Source organism: Pseudophryne corroboree, chromosome 1 (genome assembly GCF_028390025.1).
Source record: "Pseudophryne corroboree isolate aPseCor3 chromosome 1, aPseCor3.hap2, whole genome shotgun sequence".
NCBI lineage: Eukaryota > Metazoa > Chordata > Amphibia > Anura > Myobatrachidae > Pseudophryne > Pseudophryne corroboree.
The window spans coordinates 784,755,292-784,775,369 of NC_086444.1; the positions used below are offsets into that span (position 1 = coordinate 784,755,292).

Sequence of the window (20,078 nt, forward strand, 5' to 3'; positions counted from 1 at the left end):
ACTGATCACAAAAATCTTCAATACATTGAATCTGCTAAACGACTGAATGCCCGGCAGGCTCGTTGGGCTTTATTTTTTACTCATTTCAAATTCATTATCACCTTCAGGCCAGGTTCCAAGAATACTAAGGCAGATGCCCTGTCACGCAGTTTTCTTCCAGTTCAAGACAATAGTCCTGTTACTCCCATACTTCCGTCTTCAGTCATTCGGGCAGGCCTCACACAGGATGTATTTACCCAGTTAAAGCTGCTTCAACATCAAGCTCCTGGAAATACTCCTGCTGGTCGTCTTTTTGTCCCTGAGTTTTTGAGAGCTACTGTTTTGGCGGAGTTTCATGATAGCAAGGTTGCTGGGCATCCGGGAATCGCTAAGACTTTGGAATTAGTCTCCCGCTCAGTATGGTGGCCTGGTCTTTCCAAAGACATTAAAGAGTTTGTTTTTTCTTGTCAGGTCTGTGCACAGCATAAAGTTCCCCGTTCTTTGCCTATAGGTCAACTTATGCCCTTGAATGTTCCCCTTAGGCCATGGTCGCATATCTCCATGGATTTTGTGGTGGACCTCCCTCTGTCAGCCGGATGCCGAGTCATATGGGTGGTAGTGGACCGTTTTAGCAAAATGGCCCATTTCATTGCTCTTCCCCGATTGCCATCTGCCCAGGGATTGGCAGTCTTGTTCCTCCGCCATGTTTTCAGACTCCATGGCTTACCCACTGATATTGTTTCTGATCGGGGTCCACAATTCATTGCACAATTTTGGAAGTCTTTTTGTGCTTCGTTAAAGATGAAATTATCTTTAACGTCCGGTTATCATCCCCAATCCAATGGGCAGACTGAGCGAGTTAACCAATCTCTAAAACAATATTTGCGTTTGTACTCGGCCAAACTCCAAAATGACTGGTCTGAGTTTCTTCCTTTGGCGGAGTTTGCTTATAATCATGCCTGTCATTCCTCCACCAATGTGTCTCCATTTTTTGCAGTTTTTGGTTTTCACCCCAGAGCTAATTCATTTTTTCAACATTCCTCTGTCTCCTCTCTGGCCCTGACCTCTCATCTTAAACTTATTTGGAAAAAAGTGCACTTGGCTCTCAGAAAAGCAGCATTCTGGGAAAAAAGATTTTCTGACAGGCTCCGGCGGCCGTGCACTTTTAAAGTAGGAGACAGGGTGTGGTTGTCGACTCGCAACATTAAACTTCGACAAACCTCAGCCAGATTGGGTCCTAGATTTATTGGACCATTTCTCATTATCAAAAAAGTCAATCCAGTTGCTTTCCGGTTACGTTTACCAAAAACTTTACGGATCGGAAATACCTTCCATTGCTCATTACTGAAACCATATGTTTCGTCCAGTAGATTTCCTCGTAAAATATCTCAGGGGAGATCACCAATAAATGTACAGGGTCAGCAGGAGTTCTTGGTGGAGAAGGTTCTCGATTCCAAGTTGTCCCGGGGTCGGCTTTATTTTTTGGTACATTGGAGAGGTTATGGGCCAGAGGAAAGGTCTTGGGTCCTGGATGAGGATCTTCATGCCCCGAGGCTCAAAAGGGCATTTTTTCGAGAATTTCCTCAGAAACCCGGCTTTAGGGGTTCCTTGACCCCTCCTCAAGGGGGGGGTACTGTTAGGCGCCGGGGTCCGCTCGTCGGTGCGGCCCGGCGCCTAGCAACCAGGGACGCCGTGCGCGTACAGCCGCCGGCTCCCTGGCAACGCTAGACGCCGGGCGCACGGAGCCGCTCTGACCTTAGCAACGGGGACGCCACGTTCAGCCGCGTTCCCCGTTGCTGGGTCTGTCCTGATTACCTCATGGTGTGCTGGCCGTGCAGCATGCAAGCTGCACGGCATTTCAGTTGATTACCCTGTCTGGATTTTGATTGGAGGGTTCCTGAATAAAGGCACCCTCAGGACTCCTTACAGACGCCGGTGATAGCTTCCTGTTTGCCTGTGTCTGCTACAGAGAGTTTCCAGTCCTGCTCAATCCGGTTGTTCCTGTCATCAGAGATCCTGTACTCGGAAGTTTGTCATCTGTTCCTGGAGTCTGACCGAGCACCTTTAACATCTTGTGGTGTTCGTGAGTCGCGGCTCAGCCGTGTGTTGCGGCTTGTCCGCTTACTGTTTATTATTTAGTTTACTTGTGTTCTGGAGCTTTTGCGGAGGATTCCGCTCCCACAGATCCACTCTGATATCCAGCGGTGCTGGATAGGAGTAACGGATCAGGGGATCTTTGGTTGTCCTTTTCCCTGGCGGCTAGTCCGCACATACCTTTGGTTTAAGTTAGTTAGCTTGTAACCCCTGGCCTGGTTGCTTAGTCAGAGGGCCCCTTGTTATCACCCTGTCTCGGACTTCCCCTTGTCTCCCTTTAAGACCTGCGGGGGCATCGGGGTTGGGCAGACATAATCCGCCCTTCGAACGCGGCTGCCATGGGCTCAAGCAACCATAGTCTCGCAGGGGATTTCTGATAACACGGGCGAGACAACGGAGTTAGGGTGCCAGGGGTTACTAGGCTCTCCTGCTCCCACAACCAGCTTATTTTCCCTGTACTCAGACCTCTGCCATAAGATCTCCTCCGGTCTGGAGTACAGGAATCATAACACTCATACATACATGCTTTTTACTATCCCACTAGGTCATATATTTCCCACCTACAACTCTCCCCCGACCATCCAAGCTTCTGTAGATATTGTATAGATATTTTTCTGTTTATTGATTAGGTAGTGGCAGTTATTGGTGACTGCCAAGGGGTGGACTGTCAAAGTTGAAAAATATTGCAGTACACACATCACGTACAAACTACACACAGTTGGCCTCAGTGCGTGTACTTGTTCTGCTGTGCGTGCGCATATTCGCAATTTGCGAATGGTTGCTCCCACGGCCCTGCACATTAGCGCGTGGTATGAGTATTTACGGTAGAGTTTGTAAACGCATGGAAAAGCCATCAAAACACATAACATATTTAATCCAAATAGTGTACACATAGTCTCCCTGCACCACATCAGCAAGTTACAACAGTTTAAATGGTATCAGAACAAAGGGATTCACCTTTACAGGATAGGAGGGGACAGAACAAGGTTATAAGGTGGTGTTTGATATCCAGCTGTAGGGTATTTTTAGGGTAATATTCCGGTGTTGGTTTGCAGAAGATCGCACGTTCCTGCGAATATTTATGTGCAGGAGCAGAATATAGATATAAACTGTATTTATTGTACATTAGGTATGCGGCGGGAACCCAGGGGAGACCACCCACAAGTGCACCTGGAACAGACATCGCCCACCTATTCAAATCAACCTATGACCTCTCCTGTACTGTAAATGACCATCCCTGTGTCCAATGGACAAAGAGATTACAGTATCCATTGTGTTAAGTTTTGGAAGATTGTATAAAAGCAGGCCTGGCTCCTTTTATACAAGACTTTAAAAGTTATCTATCTAGATGACCGAGGACCAGACTGGGTAGCATGGCGAAAAACCAAACAAGTATGTACCATTGACTGTAGCCATTATTCTTTTGTATGTTATTGCTTTTTTATTGTAACCCCCTTTCAGTAACAATATGTTGTGGTGTCGGAACCCGGCATTTTAAATACAATCTGGTGTCGTGTTTTCCTTTCCCTGCTAAGGTATTAAAGTGTATTTACAGCCACTCAGGCTGCTGCATTGTGCTAACAGCGTATAGGCCTGTGTACGCAAACTGTGTAGTCACTACGCCCTTTAGGCGTACATACGCAGAGTGCGTACACTGTGCGACTTTGTGTACGTAAGGTTTGTGAATAATATAAAGGTGAAAGGTTAATTATAGCGACCACAGTGGCTCCATTTAAAGTGTATGAAATGCCTTTTTAGAGTGTTGCTTTTAGTTCTGTATGTAAATCAGCGTTTACAATATATATATATATATATATATATATATATTAGAGATGTGCACCGGAAATTTTTCGGGTTTTGTGTTTTGGTTTTGGGTTCGGTTCCGTGGCCGTGTTTTGGGTTCGAACGCGTTTTGGCAAAACCTCACCGAATTTTTTTTGTCGGATTCGGGTGTGTTTTGGATTCGGGTGTTTTTTTCAAAAAACCCTAAAAAACAGCTTAAATCATAGAATTTGGGGGTCATTTTGATCCCAAAGTATTATTAACCTCAATAACCATAATTTCCACTCATTTTCAGTCTATTCTGAACACCTCACACCTCACAATATTATTTTTAGTCCTAAAATTTGCACCGAGGTTGCTGGATGACTAAGCTCAGCGACCCAAGTGGCCGACACAAACAATGAGGTAGCTGTGTGACTAAGATAAGCGACCCTAGTGGCCGACACAAACACCTGGCCCATCTAGGAGTGGCACTGCAGTGTCACGCAGGATGGCCCTTCCAAAAAACACTCCCCAAACAGCACATGATGCAAAGAAAAAAAGAGGCGCAATGAGGTAGCTGTGTGAGTAAGCTAAGCGACCCTAGTGGCCGACACAAACACCTGGCCCATCTAGGAGTGGCACTGCAGTGTCAGGCCGGATGGCCCTTCCAAAAAATACTCCCCAAACAGCACATGACGCAAAGAAGAAACAAATGAGGCGCAATGAGGTAGCTGTGTGACTAAGATAAGTGACCCTAGTGGCCGACACAAACACCAGGCCCATCTAGGAGTGGCACTGCAGCGTCACGCAGGATGGCCCTTCCAAAAAACACTCCCCAAACAGCACATGACGCAAAGAAAAATGAAAGAAAAAAGAGGTGCAAGATGGAATTGTCCTTGGGCCCTCCCACCCACCCTTATGTTGTATAAACAGGACATGCACACTTTAACCAACCCATCTTTTCAGTGACAGGGTCTGCCACACGACTGTGACTGAAATGACGGGTTGGTTTGGACCCCCACCAAAAAAGAAGCAATTAATCTCTCCTTGCACAAACTGGCTCTACAGAGGCAAGATGTCCACCTCATCATCATCCTCCGATTCATCACCGTGTACATCCCCCTCCTCACAGATTATCAATTCATCCCCACTGGAATCCACCATCACAGCTCCCTGTGTACTTTGTGGAGGCAATTGCTGCTGGTTAATGTCTCCATGGAGGAATTGATTATAATTAATTTTAATGAACATCATCTTCTCCACATTTTCTCGAAGTAACCTCGTACGCCGATTGCTGACAAGGTGAGCGGCGGCACTAAACACTCTTTCGGAGTACACACTTGTGGGAGGGCAACTTAGGTAGAATAAAGCCAGTTTGTGCAAGGGCCTCCAAATTGTCTCTTTTTCCTGCCAGTATACGTACGGACTGTCTGACGTGCCTACTTGGATGCGGTCACTCATATAATCCTCCACCATTCTTTCAATGGTGAGAGAATCATATGCAGTGACAGTAGACGACATGTCCGTAATCGTTGTCAGGTCCTTCAGTCCGGACCAGATGTCAGCATCAGCAGTTGCTCCAGACTGCCCTGCATCACCGCCAGCGGGTGGGCTCGGAATTCTGAGCCTTTTCCTCGCACCCCCAGTTGCGGGAGAATGTGAAGGAGGAGATGTTGACAGGTCGCGTTCCGCTTGACTTGACAATTTTCTCACCAGCAGTTCTTTGAACCCCTGCAGACTTGTGTCTGCCGGAAAGAGAGATACAACGTAGGTTTTAAATCTAGGATCGAGCACGGTGGCCAAAATGTAGTGCTCTGATTTCAACAGATTGACCACCCGTGAATCCTTGTTAAGCGAATTAAGGGCTCCATCCACAAGTCCCACATGCCTAGCGGAATCGCTCAGTGTTAGCTCCTCCTTCAATGTCTCCAGCTTCTTCTGCAAAAGCCTGATGAGGGGAATGACCTTACTCAGGCTGGCAGTGTCTGAACTGACTTCACGTGTGGCAAGTTCAAAAGGTTACAGAACCTTGCACAACGTTGAAATCATTCTCCACTGCGCTTGAGACAGGTGCATTCCACCTCCTATATCGTGGTCAGTTGTATAGGCTTGAATGGCCTTTTGCTGCTCCTCCAACCTATAAAGCATATAGAGGGTTGAATTCCACCTCGTTACCACTTCTTGCTTCAGATGATGGCAGGGCAGGTTCAGGCGTTTTTGGTGGTGCTCCAGTCTTCTGTACGTGGTGCCTGTACGCCGAAAGTGTCCCGCAATTCTTCTGGCCACCGACAGCATCTCTTGCACGCCCCTCTCGTTTTTCAAATAATTCTGCACCACCAAATTCAAGGTATGTGCAAAACATGGGACGTGCTGGAATTTGCCCATATTTAATGCACACACAATATTGCTGGCGTTGTCCGATGCCACAAATCCACAGGAGAGTCCAATTGGGGTAAGCCATTCTGCGATGATCTTCCTCAGTTGCCGTAAGAGGTTTTTAGCTGTGTGCGTATTCTGGAAAGCGGTGATACAAAGCGTAGCCTGCCTAGGAAAGAGTTGGCGTTTGCGAGATGCTGCTACTGGTCCTGCCGCTGCTGTTCTTGCGGCGGGAGTCAATACATCTACCCAGTGGGCTGTCACAGTCATATAGTCCTCAGTCTGCCCTGCTCCACTTGTCCACATGTCCGTGGTTAAGTGGACATTGGGTACAACTGCATTTTTTAGGACACTGGTGAGTCTTTTTCTGAGGTCTGTGTACATTTTCGGTATCGCCTGCCTAGAGAAATGGAACCTAGATGGTATTTGGTACCGGGGACACAGTACCTCAATCAAGTCTATAGTTGGCTCTGCAGTAATGATGGATACCGGAACCACGTTTCTCACCGCCCAGGATGCCAAGGCCTCAGTTATCCGCTTTGCAGCAGGATGACTGCTGTGATATTTCATCTTCCTCGCAAAGGACTGTTGGACAGTCAATTGCTTGGTGGAAGTAGTAAAAGTGGTCTTACGACTTCCCCTCTGGGATGACCATCGACTCCCAGCAGCAACAACAGCAGCGCCAGCAGCAGTAGGTGTTACACTCAAGGAAGCATCGGAGGAATCCCAGGCAGGAGAGGACTCGTCAGAATCGCCAGTGACATGGCCTGCAGGACTATTGGCATTCCTGGGGAAGGAGGAAATTGACACTGAGGGAGTTGGTGGTGTGGTTTGCGTGAGCTTGGTTACAAGAGGAAGGGATTTACTGGTCAGTGGACTGCTTCCGCTGTCGCCCAAAGTTTTTGAACTTGTCACTGACTTATGATGAATGCGCTGCAGGTGACGTATAAGGGAGGATGTTCCGAGGTGGTTAACGTCCTTACCCCTACTTATTACAGCTTGACAAAGGCAACACACGGCTTGACACCTGTTGTCCGCATTTCTGTTGAAATACTTCCACACCGAAGAGCTGATTTTTTTGGTATTTTCACCAGGCATGTCAATGGCCATATTCCTCCCACGGACAACAGGTGTCTCCCCGGGTGCCTGACTTAAACAAACCACCTCACCATCAGAATCCTCCTTGTCAATTTTCTCCCCAGCGCCAGCAACACCCATATCCTCCTCATCCTGGTGTACTTCAACACTGACATCTTCAATCTGACTATCAGGAACTGGACTGCGGGTGCTCCTTCCAGCACTTGCAGGGGGCGTGCAAATGGTGGAAGGCGCATGCTCTTCACGTCCAGTGTTGGGAAGGTCAGGCATCGCAACCGACACAATTGGACTCTCCTTGTGGATTTGTGATTTCGAAGAACGCACAGTTCTTTGCTGTGCTTTTGCCAGCTTAAGTCTTTTCATTTTTCTAGCGAGAGGCTGAGTGCTTCCATCCTCATGTGAAGCTGAACCACTAGCCATGAACATAGGCCAGGGCCTCAGCCGTTCCTTGCCACTCCGTGTGGTAAATGGCATATTGGCAAGTTTACGCTTCTCCTCCGACGATTTTATTTTAGATTTTTGAGTCCTTTTTTTACTGATATTTTGTGTTTTGGATTTGACATGCTCTGTACTATGACATTGGGCATCGGCCTTGGCAGACGACGTTGCTGGAATTTCATCGTCTCGGCCATGACTAGTGGCAGCAGCTTCAGCACGAGGTGGAAGTGGATCTTGATCTTTCCCTATTTTTGGAACCTCAACATTTTTGTTCTCCATATTTTAATAGGCACAACTAAAAGGCACCTCAGGTAAACAATGGAGATGGATGGATACTAGTATACTTATGGATGACGAGTGACTGACGACACAGAGGTAGCTACAGCCGTGGACTACCGTACTGCGTCTGCTAGTATAGAGATGATAATGCTATAAAAAATATATATATATCACTACTGCAGGTATATATAATATAATGACGGACCTGCTGGACACTGTCAGCAGACTCCTAAACTACTAGTATGAAGAAGATAGAAAAAAAAACCCCACCACAGGTAGGTATACAATTATGGACGAGCACTGACGACACAGAGGTAGCTACAGCCGTGGACTACCGTACTGCGTCTGCTAGTATAGAGATGATAATGATATAAAAAATATATATATATCACTACTGCATGTATATATAATGTAATGACGGACCTGCTGGACACTGTCAGCAGACTCCTAAACTACTAGTATGAAGAAGATAGAAAAAAAAACCCCACCACAGGTAGGTATACAATTATGGACGAGCACTGACGACACAGAGGTAGCTACAGCCGTGGACTACCGTACTGCGTCTGCTAGTATAGAGATGATAATGATATAAAAAAAATATATATATCACTACTGCAGGTATATATAATATAATGACGGACCTGCTGGACACTGTCAGCAGACTCCTAAACTACTAGTATGAAGAAGATAGAAAAAAAAACCCCACCACAGGTAGGTATACAATTATGGACGAGCACTGACGACACAGAGGTAGCCACAGCCGTGGACTACCGTACTGCGTCTGCTAGTATAGAGATGATAATGATATAAAAAATATATATATATCACTACTGCAGGTATATATAATATAATGACGGTCCTGCTGGACACTGTCAGCAGACTCCTAAACTACTAGTATGAAGAAGATAGAAAAAAAAAACCCACCACAGGTAGGTATACAATTATAGACGAGCACTGATGACACAGAGGTAGCTACAGCCGTGGACTACCGTACTGCGTCTGCTAGTATAGAGATGATAATGATATAAAAAATATATATATATCACTACTGCATGTATATATAATATAATGACGGACCTGCTGGACACTGTCAGCAGACTCCTAAACTACTAGTATGAAGAAGATAGAAAAAAAACCCCAACACAGGTAGGTATACAATTATGGACGAGCACTGACGACACAGAGGTAGCTACAGCCGTGGACTACCGTACTGCGTCTGCTAGTATAGAGATGATAATGATATAAAAAATATATATATATCACTACTGCAGGTATATATAATATAATGACGGACCTGCTGGACACTGTCAGCAGACTCCTAAACTACTAGTATGAAGAAGATAGAAAAAAAACCCCACCACAGGTAGGTATACAATTATGGACGAGCACTGACGACACAGAGGTAGCCACAGCCGTGGACTACCGTACTGCGTCTGCTAGTATAGAGATGATAATGATATAAAAAATATATATATATCACTACTGCAGGTATATATAATATAATGACGGACCTGCTGGACACTGTCAGCAGACTCCTAAACTACTAGTATGAAGAAGATAGAAAAAAAAAACCCACCACAGGTAGGTATACAATTATGGAAGAGCACTGACGACACAAAGGTAGCCACAGCCGTGGACTACCGTACTGCGTCTGCTAGTATAGAGATGATAATGATATAAAAAATATATATATATCACTGCTGCAGGTATATATAATATAATGACGGACCTGCTGGACACTGTCAGCAGACTCCTAAACTACTAGTATGAAGAAGATAGAAAAAAAACCCCACCACAGGTAGGTATACAATTATGGACGAGCACTGACGACACAGAGGTAGCTACAGCCTTGGACTACCGTACTGCGTCTGCTAGTATAGAGATGATAATGATATAAAAAATATATATATATCACTACTGCATGTATATATAATATAATGACGGACCTGCTGGACACTGTCAGCAGACTCCTAAACTACTAGTATGAAGAAGATAGAAAAAAAAACCCCAACACAGGTAGGTATACAATTATGGACAAGCACTGACGACACAGAGGTAGCTACAGCCGTGGACTACCGTACTGCATCTGCTAGTATAGAGATGATAATGATATAAAAAATATATATATATATCACTACTGCAGGTATATATAATATAATGACGGACCTGCTGGACACTGTCAGCAGACTCCTAAACTACTAGTATGAAGAAGAAAAAAAAAAAAACCCCACCACAGGTAGGTATACAATTATGGACGAGCACTGACGACACAGAGGTAGCCACAGCCGTGGACTACCGTACTGCGTCTGCTAGTATAGAGATGATAATGATATAAAAAATATATATATATCACTACTGCAGGTATATATAATATAATGACGGACCTGCTGGACACTGTCAGCAGACTCCTAAACTACTAGTATGAAGAAGATAGAAAAAAAAAACCCACCACAGGTAGGTATACAATTATGGACGAGCACTGACGACACAAAGGTAGCCACAGCCGTGGACTACCATACTGCGTCTGCTAGTATAGAGATGATAATGATATAAAAAATATATATATATCACTACTGCAGGTATATATAATATAATGACGGACCTGCTGGACACTGTCAGCAGACTCCTAAACTACTAGTATGAAGAAGATAGAAAAAAAAACCCACCACAGGTAGGTATACAATTATGGACGAGCACTGACGACACAGAGGTAGCCACAGCCTTGGACTACCGTACTGCGTCTGCTAATATAGAGATGATAATGATATAAAAAATATATATATATATCACTACTGCAGGTATATATAATATAATGACGGACCTGCTGGACACTGTCAGCAGACTCCTAAACTACTAGTATGAAGAAGATAGAAAAAAAAACCCCACCACAGATAGGTATACAATTATGGACGAGCACTGACGACACAGAGGTAGCCACAGCGTGGACTACCGTACTGCATCTGCTAATATAGAGATGATAATGATATAAAAAATATATATATATCACTACTGCAGGTATATATAATATAATGACGGACCTGCTGGACACTGTCAGCAGACTCCTAAACTACTAGTATGAAGAAGATAGAAAAAAAAACCCACCACAGGTAGGTATACAATTATGGACGAGCACTGACGACACAGAGGTAGCTACAGCCGTGGACTACCGTACTGCGTCTGCTAGTATAGAGATGATAATGATATAAAATATATATATATATCACTACTGCAGGTATATATAATATAATGACGGACCTGCTGGACACTGTCAGCAGACTCCTAAACTACTTCAATTATGAAGAAGATAGAAAAAAAAAACCCACCACAGGTAGGTATACAATTATGGACGAGCACTGACGACACAGAGGTAGCCACAGCCGTGGACTACCGTACTGCGTCTGCTAATATAGAGATGATAACGATGATAGAGATGAACAAAAAAAATATAACACTACTGCAGGTAAATATTTATATAATATAATGAATGACGGACCTGCTGGACACTGTCAGCAGAATGCGTTTATAGAATAAAAAAAAAAACACCACAGGAGTGTTTAACTTTTTCAGGCAGACAATATACTGGTGGTCACTGGTCAGTCACACTGGCAGCAAAAGTGTGCAGTGTACTCCTGCTATAACTGCACCCCAGTCTCCCCCACAATTCAGCTGTGTGAGCAGTGAGCACTCAGCACAGTCAGATATACATAGATGATATTATCATGCAGCACACTGAGGCTGAGCACAGATATGGTATGTGACTGTGTATCGTTTTTTTTTCAGGCAGAGAACGGATTATATTAAATAATAAAGTGGTCAGTCACTAGTAACTAACTATCAGCAAAACTCTGCACTCTGAGTACTCCTAATGCTCCCCAAAATTACTAAGTAATCAACTCAAGTGTCTCTATCTATTCTAACGGAGAGGACGCCAGCCACGTCCTCTCCCTATCAATCTCAATGCACGTGTGAAAATGGCGGCGACGCGCGGCTCCTTATATAGAATCCGAGTCTCGCGATAGAATACGAGCCTCGCGAGAATCCGACAGCGGGATGATGACGTTCGGGCGCGCTCGGGTTAGCCGAGCAAGGCGGGAAGATCCGAGTCTGCCTCGGACCCGTGTAAAAAGGCTGAAGTTCGGGGAGGTTCGGATTCCGAGGAACCGAACCCGCTCATCTCTAATATATATATATATATATATATATAGTTTGTAATCAGCGATGTTACTACTATTGTTCATTACTTCCTACCATTGCTGGTTTCAACACCAGTACATACTAAGCAATATTTTTCTTGTGGCCTTGACAGGTAAAATAGATAGGTGTAACCAATTGGTTCAATTCAGAAGCCATGGACTCAAATGCCTCCTGGGTAATGGTCGAAGGCATTGTCTATGTACTCATAGTACCGTAGTATGTTAGATAAATATAATAAATGTATCTTGATAAATATACTGCTCCATACAGTATATAAATTGGCATGCGCCGGAACCAAATTTGTACTTATTGTGGCCCCAGCATCCTGCATAGAGTAACAATCACCATATTGAAAATGGTTATTTCTAACTACCAATTCAGTATTTCCACACAGAAACTCATTAGGGGGTCCATTATATGGGCCCTTAATCAGTCTACTATGGCTTCAATTCCCTCATGGGGAACAACTGGTACTTATATTCTGGTACTCTAATTTTAAATGGTATTGCATTGTTCAACACTACTGATACTTTTTTGTTATCATACCAACAAAAGTTAATTTTCTCTCTTCCTCACTCTTTCTCTTTCTCTCTCTATATACAAATGCTATATAAATGCTGTGTAGAGTATGCGCTGATGTTAATGTATTATAGGTTGAGTATCCCATATCCATATATTCCTAAATACGGAATATTCAGAAATACAGATTTTTTGAGTGAGACTGAGATAGTGAAACCTCTGTTTTCTGATGGCTCAATGCACACAAACTTTGTTTAATACACAAGTTATTAAAAATATTGGCTAAAATGACCTTCAGGCTGTGTGTATAAGGTTTATATGAAACATAAATGCATTCTGTGCTTAGACTTGGATCTCATCGCCATGATATCTCATTATGGTATGCAATTATTCCAAAATACGGAAAAATACGCTATCCAAAATACTTCTGGTCCCAAGCATTTTGGATATGGGATAGTCAACCTGTATTATATGAAATTCATGAGCAATACAATGTTGTTTCCCGAGGGACTGCTTTTGTTGGCAGGAGACTCAGTACAACAATCAATTCACAACCAATTCCCCAGGGAGCGCTTCACAATCTATAAATTATCCAATAGTGTTGGATTAACCAGTCTACCAAGAATCACAGGAGGTCATTCCGAGTTGTTCGCTCGCAAGCGGATTTTAGCAGATTTGCTCATGCTAAGCCGCCGCCTACTGGGAGTGAATCTTAGCATCTTAAAATTGCGAACGATGTATTCGCAATATTGCGATTACACACCTCGTAGCAGTTTCTGAGTAGCTCCAGACTTACTCGGCATCTGCGATCATTTCACTGCTTGTCGTTCCTGGTTTGACGTCACAAACACACCCAGCGTTCGCCCAGACACTCCTCCGTTTCTCCGGCCACTCCTGCGTTTTTTCCGGAAACGGTAGCGTTTTTTCCCACACGCCCATAAAACGGCCTGTTTCCGCCCAGTAACACCCATTTCCTGTCAATCACATTACGATCGCCAGAACGATGAAAAAGCCGTGAGTAAAATTACTAAGTGCATAGCAAATTTACTTGGCGCAGTCGCAGTGCGAACATTGCGCATGCGCATTAAGCGGAAAATCGCTGCGATGCGAAGATTTTTACCGAGCGAACAACTCGGAATGAGGGACACAGTTCTTACTTTTGTTGATCTCAGTTTTGCTAATGGCCATTTGAAGAGGTGGGAGTTATTATACTTTTTCATCTTTTGAAATGAAAACCTCATACCAAAGATACAGCTTTGGTATTGTATTATTACATGGTATATTTATTTGAATAAAAATATTGACGAAAATGAAAAATATAAAAACTGTACAAAATATATATATAAAGTATACATGCAATGCGAATGGTTCTGAATCTATAACAAAGTGCTAAAATGCAGGTTGCACAGAAATGAAGTTCTATAAATAAGCTGGGAGAGAAATTATTTCTATATGTAGGAAGCGCAGACATTTATTTACAAGGAATGAGTGGCCCTGAACCTAGGGGATCCGGCCGCATTGTCGACACCACCGACCACACTGCCGACACCACCGACTGCACTGCCGAAACTCCCTCACTGCCGACACCCCCGCACTGCCCGCAATGCTGACACTGCTGACACCCTGCACTGAGGACACTGCCAGAACTCCTGCACTGAGAAGACCACCCGCACTGCCGACACTGCCGGCACCCCTGCACTGAGGACACTTCCGGCATTCCCACACTGCCGACACTGCCATCACCTCTGAACTCCTGCACTGAGGACACCTCCAGCACTCCATCATTGTCGATACTGCCTGCACACCTGCACTGAGGACTCTGCCAGCATTCCTGAACTGAGGACACCTTCATCACTCCTGCATTTCCGACACTGCTGGCATCGCTGCACTGAGGACACCTCTGACACACCCACATTGCCAACACTGCTGGCACCCCGTACCTCCAACACTTCTGGCACTCCCACACTGCCAACACTGCCAACACTCCTGCACTGAGGACACCTCTGGCACTCCCGCATTGCTGACACTGCCGGCACCCCTACACTGAGCACACTGCCGGCACTCCTGCACTGTGGACAGCTCCACATTGCCAACACTGCCGACACCCCTGCACTGGGCACACCTCCAGCACTCGCACTGAGGACACCACCGGCACTCCCAAAATTGCCAACACTGCCGGCACTCCTGCACTGAGGACTTTGCCAGCAGTCTTGCACTGAGGACACCTCTGGAATTCCCGCATTACCGACACTGCCGGCACCCCTGCACTGAGGACACTGCCAGCACTCCTGCACTGAGAACACCTCTGACACTTCCACATTGCCAAAACTGCCGGCACCCCTGCACAGAGGACACCTCCGGCACTCCTGCATTGCCAACACTGCTCGCACCCCTGCACTGAGGACACTGCCGGCACTCCTGCACTGAGGACACCTCCAACACTCCCACATTGCCAACACTGCCGGCATCCCTGCACAGAGGACACCTCCGGTACTCCCGCATTGACGACACTGCAAGCACCCCTGCACTGAGGACACCTCGGGCATTCATGGACTGAGAACACCGGCACTCCCGCAATTGCCGACACTGCCAGCACCCCTGCACTGAGGACTCTGCCAGCACTCCTGCACTGAGGACACCTCCGGCACTCCCACATTGCCGACACTGCCGGCACCTCTGCACTAAGGACACTGCTGGCAGTTCTGCACTGAGGACACCTCTGGCACTCCCACAATTGCCGACACTGAATGCACCCCTGCAGTGCTGACACTGTTGGCACCACACTGAAGACACCGCTGACAACCCCGCACTGATGACCCCCTGCCACAGTAAGTGCACTATTGGTGTATCTAACCTGCACTGTTTCCGACCAGCACTGTAACCCATGCTGTGTCTGACCCACACTGTATTCGACCCACATTATATTTGACCTGCACTGAAACCCGCGCTGTAACTGACCTACACAGCACCTGACCCGCATTGTATTTGACCCGCAATGTATCCAACCCACACTGTATTTGACCTGCGCTGTATCCAACACACACTGTAGCCAACCCACACTTTATGTGACTTGCGCTGTATCCAACCCACACTGAGTCTGACCCACGCTGTATCCAACCCACACTTTATTTGATCCGCACTGTAACCTGCACTTTATCTGGCCCACGCTGTATCTGACCCACAACATATACAACTTACAGTGTATGCGACCCATTCTGTATCTGACCTGCACTTTATCTTGCACTGTATCCAACGCGCACTGTATCTGACCTTGCACAGTAGCCAACCCTCACTGTATGCGGCACACACTGTATCCAACCTGCACTGTAGCCTACACTGTATCCAACCCACACTCTGACCTGCACTGTATCCGGCCCGAACTGTAACCCGCACAGTATCCGACCTGCACTGTATCTCGCACTGTATCCGACATTGCGCTGTAGCCAACGTGCACAATATATCCAACCTGCACTCCGACCTGCTCTGTATCTGACCCACATTGTGTTCCATCTGCATTATATACAACCCGCAATGAATTTCATCTACACTGTATCCAACCTGCCTTGTATCCACCTGCACTGTATCTGACCTACACTGTAACCTACATTGTACCCGCCCCGCTTTGTATCCAACCTGCACTGCATCTGACCCACACTGTAACCTGCATTGTATCTGACCCTCTTTGTATCCAACCTGCACTGTAACCCGCACTGTGTCTGACCCGCACTGGGGGGGGGTCATTCCAAGTTGATTGCTCGCTAGCTAGTTTTAGCAGCCATGCAAATGCTATGCCGCCGCCCACTGGGGTGTGTATTTTAGTACGAATGCATGTGCAGCCGAGCTCTGCAAAAACAGTTCTTGCAGTTTCAGAGTAGCTCTGAACCTATTCAGCGCTTGCGATCACTTCAGCCTATTCGTGTCCGGATTTGATGCCATACACCCGCCCAACCACGCCTGCGTTTTTTCAGAAATGTCTGCGTTTTTGCAAACACTTTCTGAAAACGGTCAGTTGACACACAGATACGCCCCCTTCCTGTCAATCTTCTTGTGACCGTCAGTGCGACTGAAAACTTCGCTAGAACCTGTGCAAAACAACAACGGGCTTTGTACTTGTATGATGTGCGTGTGCATTGTGGTGCATACGCATGCGCAGAAAAGCTGTTTTTTAGCCTACTTGCTGTGCTGCGAACAACGGCAGCTAGCGATCAACTCGGAATGACCCCCTGTATCCGACCAGCACTGTAATCTGCACAATATGTAACTGTGTGTCCCAAAGTATTACGCATTGTACTACGCAGGTACGGAATGCTGTTTTTTGTGGTTGGGGAGAATTTGGGGAGCTGCTCGACAAAATGGCTGATTGATTGGCACTTTACATGGGCACAGAGTGCCAGTAATCAGTGACACAGGGCCCCCAGGAGGGAGGTACAGACTGGGCCCTGAGAATAGGCAAGTGCTGAGGGCATGTGCACTTGTGTAGGGGCCATCAATATCTGCTGTTGATAATTTACACATTTTTTTTCTTTGCTGTTTGGTAACTACTTTAGAGCAATGATATTGTACACATGATTCTCAGGAAATTTCTGTGTTGGATTGTTTTCTATTGATAGTACTTGTGAGTTTGTTTGATTGGTTATTGCTAATACAGTTTGAGTATCCCATATCCAAAATGCTTTTGGCCATAAGTTTTTTGTATATCGGATTTTTCCGTATTTTGGAATAATTGCATACCATGATGAGATATCATGGCGATGGGACCCAAGTCTAAGCACAGAATGCATTTATGTTTCATATACACCTTACACACAGCCTGAAGGTCATTTTTGCCAATATTTTTAATAACTTTGTGCATTAAACAAAGTGTGTGTACATTTACACAATTCATTTATGTTTCATATACACCTTGGCCCTCATTCCGAGTTGATCGGTCGCAAGGCGAATTTAGCAGAGTTACACACGCTAAGCCGCCGCCTACTGGGAGTGAATCTTAGCTTCTTAAAATTGCGACCGATGTATTCGCAATATTGCGATTACTAACTACTTAGCAGTTTCAGAGTAGCTCCAGACTTACTCTGCCTGTGCGATCATTTCAGTGCTTGTTGTTCCTGGTTGACGTCACAAACACACCCAGCGTTCGCCCAGGCACTCCCACCGTTTCCCCGGCCACTCCTGCGTTTTTTCCGGAAACGGTAGCGTTTTCAGCCACACGCCCCTGAAACGCCGTGTTTCCGCCCAGTAACACCCATTTCCTGTCAATCACATTACGATCGCCGGAGCGAAGAAAAAGCCGTGAGTAAAAATACTTTCATCATAGTAAAGTTACTTGGCGCAGTCGCAGTGCGAACATTGCGCATGCGTACTAAGAGGATTTTCACTGCGATGCGATGAAAAATACCGAGCGAACAACTCGGAATGAGGGCCCTTATACACACATCCTGAAGGTCATTTAATACAATATTTTAATAACTTTGTGTATTAAACAAAGTTTGTGTACATTGGGGGTCATTCCGAGTTGTTCGCTCGCAAGCTGCTTTTAGCAGCTTTGCACATGCTAAGCCGCCGCCTACTGGGAGTGAATCTTAGCATATTAAAATTGCGAACGAAAGATTAGCAGAATTGCGAATAGACACTTCTTAGCAGTTTTTGAGTAGCTCCAGACTTACTCGGCATCTGCGATCAGTTCAGTGCTTGTCGTTCCTGGTTTGACGTCACAAACACACCCAGCGTTCGCCCAGACACTCCTCCGTTTCTCCAGCCACTCCCGCGTTTTTCCCAGAAACGGTAGCGTTTTTTCGCACACTCCCATAAAACGGCCTGTTTCCGCCCAGAAACACCCACTTCCTGTCAATCACATTACGATCACCAGAACGGAGAAAAAACCTTGTAATGCCGTGAGTAAAATACCTAACTGCATAGCAAATTTACTTGGCGCAGTCGCACTGCGGACATTGCGCATGCGCATTAGCGACTATTCGCTCCATTGCGACAAAAAAATAACGAGCTAACAACTCGGAATGACCCCCATTGAGCCATCAGAAAACAAAGGATTCACTATCTCACTCTCACTAAAAAAAACTTCTGTATTTTGAAATATTCTGTATTTTGGAATATTTGGATATGGGATACTCAACCTGTACAATATTAATTTGTAAAACATTTTTAAACAGAAATAACTGCCGTGTGTTTGTGCCGCTGCTCTGTTGCTTAGTTTAGCCAGCCAGGCTTTGGCCTATGTTGGTAACAATATTGTGAGGTGTGAGAAGGTCAAAATGGACTGGAAATGAGTGGAAACGAATGTTATAGAGGTTAATAATACCATAGGAACAAAAATACCCCCAAATTATGTGATTTTAGGGTGATTTTGGCAAAACCAATCCAGGTCCAAAACACGAGCGGAGTTTCAGCTCCAAAACCAAAACACAAAACCCGAAAATTGTCCGCCGCACATGTCTATTATTTACACAGATAAGGGGGCACATATATACAATTGAACATATTTTTGCACACTCATACTTATGGTACAGGATCAGTGGCACTGAGGGGGGGAGAGGGTACTCTTTACCCAGACCAGGCCTGTTGGAGAGGCCCGGCGAGGGCCCGGGTCCCGCAATCCACACACTGTGTACCGCGCTGAGGAGAGAGACAGAAGTCAGTTAGTCCTCTCCCCCCTTGCGTTATGTGTTGCTGCCACTTGCTGCCCACCTTCATCATCCACCACAAAGGGGACTGGAACACCCCTGTATGGCGCGCGCAGACACTTTGCAGCAGTAGTCCCCCGCTATAGAAGGGACCCGGCAAGGCTGTCAACGCCCCTGTTTAGAATCGCAGAGTACTAAATGAACTCCTACAAATAACTGAGTACTGAATCGACTCAATTGTTACTCATTAATATGTTCAGCTATCTTCAAAAAGTAATCATATCCTTGATCTGGGTGTAGTATAAAGATGACTGTCTATCTTGACACTTTCTTTCTTCCGGATACCCCTTGCTCCTGTGTTGTTATAGTTATATGAATATTTGGTACTTACTGTACATGCTATGTGCTTATGCTATAGTCTTCCATTGGGCATTGTACTTATGCTCTGAAGCTCTTTTACTGTGAAGTGTGTTCTATATTTACCTGGTACTGTGCTGCATAAATTTTGTAGCACCTTACAATTTAAAAGATAATAACAGTGACGGATTTACCTGTGGGTAGCAGCCCTCCCAGTAAGACCCACCACTACAGGGAGTGAGCCAGTTGCATTCTGTGACTGCACTGACTACACAGTGACTGGCAGTGATGACTTCAATTAGTAGTCCTACCTGCCAGTCAACCCCAGTACAGGCAATCCCA

The 20,078-nt window shown here is 45.5% G+C and overlaps 1 protein-coding gene across 2 annotated transcripts in view; it reads left to right on the top strand.

The window, feature by feature from the left end:
• The window catches only part of TACR3 (tachykinin receptor 3), a 442,628-nt gene that overhangs the window by 256,114 nt on the left and 166,436 nt on the right, over positions 1-20,078 (top strand). The gene's annotated exons all lie outside the window — the stretch shown is intronic.